Below are 7,806 nucleotides of genomic sequence, written 5' to 3'. Positions count from 1 at the left end.
CTTCCTGTGCAGTTTCCTAAAGCAACAATCTTATAATCAAAGGACACTCTTTAGTACAATTTCTAGTCCTGGGATTTCAAGGCCGTCATAAGAAATTTAACAGGCGTCTCACTATCTGATCAATTATTAGAACATTATAATAATATTTAATAATACTTTAAACGAGATTAAACATAAGGAATATCCTTTCAGTTGATAGTAAGTGTGTATATTAAGTGTGTATAGTAAGTGTGCCTAACGAAGGCAAAACTAGATAAAAGGTCATTTAGTATATAACATTGACTTTGGGGAAAGACTTGAATACACTTCATGAGATAAAATTTAGGGAGTATTATGCATCAAAGCAGAGAAACCATTTCTTCTGATTCCAGGATCTGTGTAAGAGTTACTTCAGAGAGATTTCGACATCAAAGTTGATTCTTGAAATAATAATGTTGTACATGGTTTATTAAAGTGGTAATATATTCTAGTATATTCTAAAATGTCTTTTAAAGATGGAGCCAGAAGTTAGAAGTCAGACCGTGAAGGCTCCAAAGATGAAGGAATAAGACTGTTGATCAAACCAAATCATAAATCGTGCATTGATCGCGGACTCGGGCTTCCCACGAGGCCAGCGTGGGGTCCGAGGCTGGGGTGCAGTGATGGGACAGATGCTCAGAGCGGTTGACAGGGACTAGGTCGTGCTCGGGAAATGTCCATGTGGATAAACTGAAGAAGGTGGACAGAGAGCGACGATGGACATTTCCAAGGAGGATGAGCACGGAGTAGACACCATGCCGTCGTCCAGAGTTGTTTGTGATGAGTTCAGGGACCCTGTTGGCAGAGCTGAGAAATGTCGGTGCTTTAGTAATTGGAAGTAGAAGACAATGAGGCGAAAGGAAATCTGGACAACGTGCAATATCTCAAGGGGAAATGCTACACGTTTGTGAGCCTAGATGATGATTTTAAATAATTTTAACGGCTTATTTTCTTTTTGTAAAAGCCGTGCAACTAAGTCCCTTTTTTCATTGTAAAATTCCAAGTAATATTAAATAGAAATCAGCTTTTCAAATAAATATGAGTACAGCCAGGGGTTATATTTTGTTCAGCACAAACTCATCACTGTCTTTCATCCGGAGTTGCTACATTCTTGTACGTTCAAAATGAAGGCGTGGCCCCCTGGGAATCTTGTGTCCATGCTCCCTGTGCCAGAATTCTGGCGCTGAACACCCAGGGAGCAGGGAAGACGCCACGCTGGCCCGTGTGGACCTATACCCCAGCCGTGGGGAAATGCAGCTCATATTCGTGCAGAAACACATGAGCAGGCAAGACAAGTGGACATTAGGATAATGGGATTGAAGCATTTTGAAATAAAATTTTTCTTATGAAAAAAACCCTAGTTTTACAGATGTGAATAACGAGTATGCAGCAGTCCGCTCCAATGAAGCCTGTTTAACACTTTTTCTTTTCGTTTTCGCCTTGGCTTCTTTGCCTCAGATGCCCTGACATTGACGCTGGGCCTTCCCATGGCCCTGGGTCTGTCGGGTCTTCTGAGCTCAGTGCTGTCAGGGGGAAGGCGGCCAGTGTCACTGGCTCAAGAGGATGTTCTGAGGCTTGTAGGGAACATTTAGGGCTTCGCCTCAGTCCAACGTGGGTTGGGGCTGGAAGAATTTCTTCCACTATTTCCACCAAAAGTCCTCATGTATTTCAGTCATGGGCTTGTAGATTCGATCTTGCTCTTGGATACTCTTCCATGACCAACGATTAAGTTGTAATGATGAACTCGGGAAATGCTCCCCGTGGATACTCTCTCTGTGGGTGGACACGCTTGTTGCCTACGAAGGAAAATGGAAAATAGCCTCTCCTCTGCTAGGGGGCCAGGCCCGGGCTCCTCACGACCACCAGAAGGCAAAGATCCGCTGAGGTCTGGTGTCCTCACTGTGTGAATCAGGCCTAATGCACCTCTAGACCCCGCCTCCCAGAGTGAAGGGGAGGCGCATTTGCTTACAAATGTGAGGTTTTAGAAGAGCTTGGAACTAACCGGCTTCCTGCAGACACACTGCAGTGTTACAAGAAATGTGGAGGAGAACTGACAGTACAGAATGTTCCTCAGCCTCCCAGCATAAACAAGATAACAAGAGAAGCTTTGCTGATAAAGATGATTATTTTGCTCCATTACAACCGGGGAGTTACCTTGAGGGTACTACCAAATCCTTGGGCAAACACAGAGATTGCCTTGTGTTTTACACTTGGGGAGGTATTATTATGCTTGGGGGTTTCACTTACCGGGAAAGAAGCTTCATGACAGCCTCTGGATCCAGTGCTGCCGTATTTTGGGACTATGTTGGAGGAATAATTTATTTGATATTATAAGATCTCGCTCAAACATCACCTTTTCTTAGATCTCTCCATTTAGAAGCAGTTTTTTTTTTTTTTTTTGACTTACGCTGATTTACCCAACAACGATTTACGTTTTGCTTCTAGAACTTTAAAAATTTCATAAAAGCATATGATCATTGTAAATTTTTATTTGTAGCTAACATTCCTCCAGGAACCCCCACTGTCCTAACGTTAATGTCTTCCTAGAGGAAAAGCAACCCCAGCTTGCCAATCCCTGGGCCTCAGGTATCTCAGGAGTCCTCGTTAGCACATGAACGTCCTTCTGGAGGCCTCCCTTGTGCCTTTCCCTCCCCCAACCCCACAGTATATCACCAGTCACTCCTCATAACCATAGTGCAACGTTTTCTGCCCACGGGTCCCGTCCCCATGCTTTAATACAATCATGCTTGCGCCAAAGACGTCTTCGAGAATTCTCTCTTGGCCGTCAGCTCCAAACCCCACCACCACCCCCAAAACCTCATCATCAGGGAGCTCCACTCCCCAGGACCAAGGCGTGTAGTGATGATGACCGATCTCCACGGTGGGGACATTTGCTCGAAACCGAGCCTCCGGAATGTCACCCCACGGACAGAGGCCTGCCCACGTCCCCCTCCCAGCACGTACGCGGGAACTTCTGACTGGAGACCCAACCTCCTGACGTGGTCCTTTCGTGTTTTCATTCGACGCTTACATGTATTTTTTGGTCTCGCACACATTTCTGTATTCTCCACGTGTCTCTTGGCAATCTGCATTTGTCAGAAAACTCTCAACAGTTTGGTCCCAAGGGACCAACGTCACATCAGGGACATTGAAAAACTAGGAAGATCACCCCCCTCGAGTGGTCTCACTCCTTCTCGGTAGGAGCGGGAACATCAGGAGGGAATCCATTCGTGAAAAAATTACGATTTCCATTTTATTTATTTATTTATTTATTGTTATTTTTTATTTTTTATTTTCTTTTCAAATCTTTCTAAAGTTCTAGTGGGTTAGCATGCAGTGTCGTATTGGCTTCAGGGGGAGAACCCAGTGATTCATTACTTTCATATGCCACCCAGCGCCCATCCCAACAAGCGCCCTCCTTAGTGCCCGTCCGCCATCCAGCCCATCCTCCCCCTCCCCTCCAGCAACCCTCAGTTTGTTCTCTGTGTCTAAGAGTCTGTTATCTTTAATGTTTATTTATTTTGAGAGAGCGAGCAGGCAAGGGGCTGAGAGGCAGAGAGAGAATCCCAAGCAAGCTCCATGCTGTCAGCGCAGAGCCTGACTTGGGGCTCGATCTCAGGAACCGTGAGATCAGGACTTGAGCTGAAGTCAAGAGTCAGGCTCTTACCTGACCGAGCCCCCCAGGCGGCCCTGTAAAGGTCTGTTTTGTGGTTTGTCTTAGCCACAAGAAAACCTTGTGTGTAAAAGGCCAGGTCCCGGCTGTCCTCACTCCCCAGCTGACCCAGGGCTGCTGGCTTCCGAGCTGCTGGGCAGAGTCTGTCCCTAACTCCACGGCCTTAACTGCGAGGAGGTATAAGGGGAATCGCTCAGTCACTAGCCTGGTTGCACACCCCTGGCTCCTTCTCCATATCCAGGGCTCTTTCCACAGAGACCTCATCTTTGCTCACCATTCTTCCTTCACCATGAATGCATCACAAACGAAACATTTGCTTGTTCTGTGAAGACACAACACAACAACAAAGATGTGTAAAATGTAAAGTGTACGAGAAACCAGAATGCCACTCATACGAAACACTGTGAATACTTTGTACAGATTCACGATTCCATCATCCCCATACGGGTACATACTTGAGATAATGACTAAACTAGAATAATACCGTCTGTTTTGTGACTTGCCCCTCCACTTGGAATGCTTTGGCTCTACGCTCATTTCATTTCATCTTGTCTTCTGTTAATGTACTTGTTAGAGGAGTGGTTGGCACACAGTAAGCATTAAATAAATGCCATGGAAGCAGTGAATACATGAATGGGTGACAGGAGCATTTTAATGGGTGTGCCCGGGGCAACGTCGTGTCTCCGTCACATCTCCTTCCTGGTTCTCCGAGTCTCAGCCACAGCCTCCTGTGTGTGGACATGGACGGTCCATGAGACTGAGTTCTGGAGGATGAACTGGGCCATGGTCAGTCTGGCCTGGAGACTGCTGGAACCTTCTGCCAGACCCCTGCACCTGTTCCTTCTTGACCCGCTGGCTGCAAGGAGTCCAGTGGAGGACTCGGCAGGGGCGGGGGGCGGACTAGCACCCAGTGAGGTGCCCAAGGGGAGGCAACCCCCAAGGGGCTCCTCTTCTACCCCTTCCCTCCAGCTCCACTGGACTGCATGTGGGCGGGGTGAGCCACTGAGATTTGGGAAATTATTTTTCTAGCAGAGAGCCTATCCCGACTCATACAGAAACCATTCTACTTCTCCGAACGCTTGATTAGTTACACAGAAGTCCTGCCAACAAGGGTTAAAACAAATGATACCCTTACCCCATTGTCAATGCTGTATGTTATTCAACTTTTTAAAAAATGCCCATCATTGTAACACAAGAGATCTCCCTGCGATTTAATGTGGATCTAGTTAGGGACCTTATTCACTGTCACTCCATGTTCATTGCTCATCGCCTCCTCTGGGAATTGCCTGGAAGGAGAAAAAGAATGAGGAGGAGGAGGAGGGGAGGTGGAAGGGAAGGAGGGAGAGGAGGGGTGAAGGGAACAAGAAGAGGAAGGAGTGATGGAGAGAGAGAGAGAGAGAGAGAGGGAGGGAGGGACACCCCAGGATCTCCTGCTGTGGGGGTCTCCCCAGGCAGCTCAGCATAGGAGCAAAGAAGCCTTGGGTTTGACTCAACGCTCACCCACAGGAACACATCCTCATGAACCATTGATGGGAGGGAGGGAGGAGCCCACACCACACCCTTGTACCATGAGACATGACCACAAAGGAGGCTGCTTTGTTTCACTAAGTTTGTAGAAGAATATCCCCCAATGACAGATAACCAGCTCCTAGGCAATGTTTATACGTTTTCTCACAAATACGTGAAGCATTTTGACAGTGTAAGAAGGCTTCAAGAAAAAAGGTGAAACTCCATAGAGACACTTTTTCCTGGCTAAGACAACTCTGCCCCCTGTTTGCCTGGGGCACGTCTGGTTTGCGTCTTTTGTACATTTGTAAATTTTTGGACTGCCTTTTCTCTCAAAAGTTTGGTCGGTGAGTTGTAAGCACCTTCTGTTTCATGGAATCCTGGCTAAGTTGGAGGCTTCAAAACCCAGTGCCTCTCACTCTCTTAAGCTACCTGGAGAGACGTCGAGGACAGACCAAGATAAATAGATTGGTAGGAACCGCGTCCGCCAAATAGACATGCCTGTGCCCACCCCCTAGAACCGGTGAATGCAATCTTATCTGGAGATGGGTTTTCGGATGTAATCGAGTTAAGACGAGGCCCTCGTGGAGAAGGGCGGCCGTGACACAATGATCGGTGTCCCTGGAAGTCTAGGACACGGAGGAGAAGGCCGTGTGAACTTGTAGGCAGATTGGAGAGATGCTGAGGATTTCTGGACACGCCAGAAGCAGGAGGAGACCGGGGGTTCTCCCCAAGAGCCTTCACAGGGAGCATGGCGATGATTTGGCACATCTGTCCCCCAGGCTGAGACAGAATAAGTTTTGGTTGTGTTAAGTACCCCCCATTGGTAGTAATTTGTTACAGCAGCCGCAGGAAACCCATATAAGCAGCAAAGACGTTTTCCATTAAGGCCACAGATTGATGACGAAAGTCCAACCTGGACGAGAATTTCAGTTCTTTCAAACACGGTCTCCGTTAGCGACAGTGTTTCCAGGAATGATGAGACAAAGGACACGGGTGAACCTCATGGTTAAGTCTTCAGTGACTGGTGTGCTGTGGGGACATTCCTGTGGCCACGTTTCTGTTGGGTCTGCCAGACTTTGAGCACTGGCCCCGCCTTTCTGTTCCCACAAATCCTATTATTTTCAGTGAGAGTTTGCAGAAAGTGCCTGTTCTCTCACTTGGGAAGGAGGCTGTCATGAATCCCTTCCTTCAGGGCAGAAAAATTGTTTTCAACCGCTTTTGTTTTCCTTACATTTTGAAGGCACTGGCCACCTGAGGCCCTCAGAAAATGTTCCGCATGCTTCCAACACCACATGGAGGTAAAAAGGAAAATGGATCGGGTGAGATTTTACAGTTTCTGGTGAGAATGGTTGTCCGATGGTAAAAACCAATATGCCTTCAAGCACCTTGCTCATCGTTTCCCCACTGAAAATGTTCTTCCGTTTTACCAAATAATTAGAAATGTTACTGACAAAGAAAGAAAAGAAGAAAGAGAGAGAGAGAGAGGAAGAGACAGAAAGAAAGAAAGAAAGAAAGAAAGTCACTCTGAATATTTAATCTGAATGCTCTAGTATTCTGAATAATACTAGTATTCTAGTACTCTGAATAATCTAATCTACTTGTGGGATAGAATTTAACTTTCGAAAATGATGGGCACTCAGCTCTCTTAAACCCTGAAATGTGTCTGAAGGATATGAATAGACAAAAAGCAGAGAGAGTTGCCTGATTATTCATTTGTTCTGCTTCTTTCTGTTATTAACAAAAGTATTTTAATATATGTGATAATTATATTACAGTGTGGCAGTAGACAAAGGCACCCAAATTGGAGAGGATTCCCATTTTAATAGCCTCATCAATTTTTCTGACAAGGGTGGAGATTTTATTTTTATTTTATTTTATTTTATTTTATTTTATTTTATTTATTTTAATTATTTCCTATCACTTTATTTTATTTATTTATTTATTTATTTATTTTTAATTTGTTCTGTTTCTACCATTGGAGAAATGCCCGTGGGTCAGACTTCCAAGTGGCCTATAAGGTTCTTAGAAGCTCACATATAAAAATGTTCCCAATCGCCTTCTCCCCAAACCATTTAGAACCATTTGGTTCTTCCTGGGTACGTTCTTCTTTACAAGAGGTAGTGGTTTTCAGTGACCTTCTCTAATAAGTTGGGTGGCTTCTCCTGTGGCTCCGTGTGGGTAGTTATGTTATTTAAGTGTTTTCATCTCCAACCTCAGGGAGCTTGGAGGGTGTTTGCTCTGCTCCAACAAGCACCGTTTGACACAGAAGGCTCGGAGCTCCCGTGTGGCCAGGAATATTGGGGTCAGGTTTTAGGGGGAATCAGTCACAGCAGCTTCCCTTGTCTATGCTTCCCCTCACCGTGGTCCAGTGGTTGGATTGGTGCCCACACTCAAGCGGGAGTTACTGGGGTCTCAGCGGATGGTACTGGTAGCTCCCCGTGGCTCATGGGGAACCCAGGAGCCCCCCGTCCTCTCTTTCCCTCACCCCCCCCCATTGAATGCATCAGCAATTTCTATCAACCTTTGTTGATGCATCAAAAGCATCGATGTGATGCCGTCTCCTCTCCCTCTCACCCTGGTTCAGGTCCCCATCATCGTGCATCCAA

This window comes from Panthera uncia, assembly GCF_023721935.1.
Source record: "Panthera uncia isolate 11264 chromosome D3 unlocalized genomic scaffold, Puncia_PCG_1.0 HiC_scaffold_8, whole genome shotgun sequence".
Classification (NCBI taxonomy): domain Eukaryota; kingdom Metazoa; phylum Chordata; class Mammalia; order Carnivora; family Felidae; genus Panthera; species Panthera uncia.
This window is presented reverse-complemented; position numbering follows the sequence as displayed.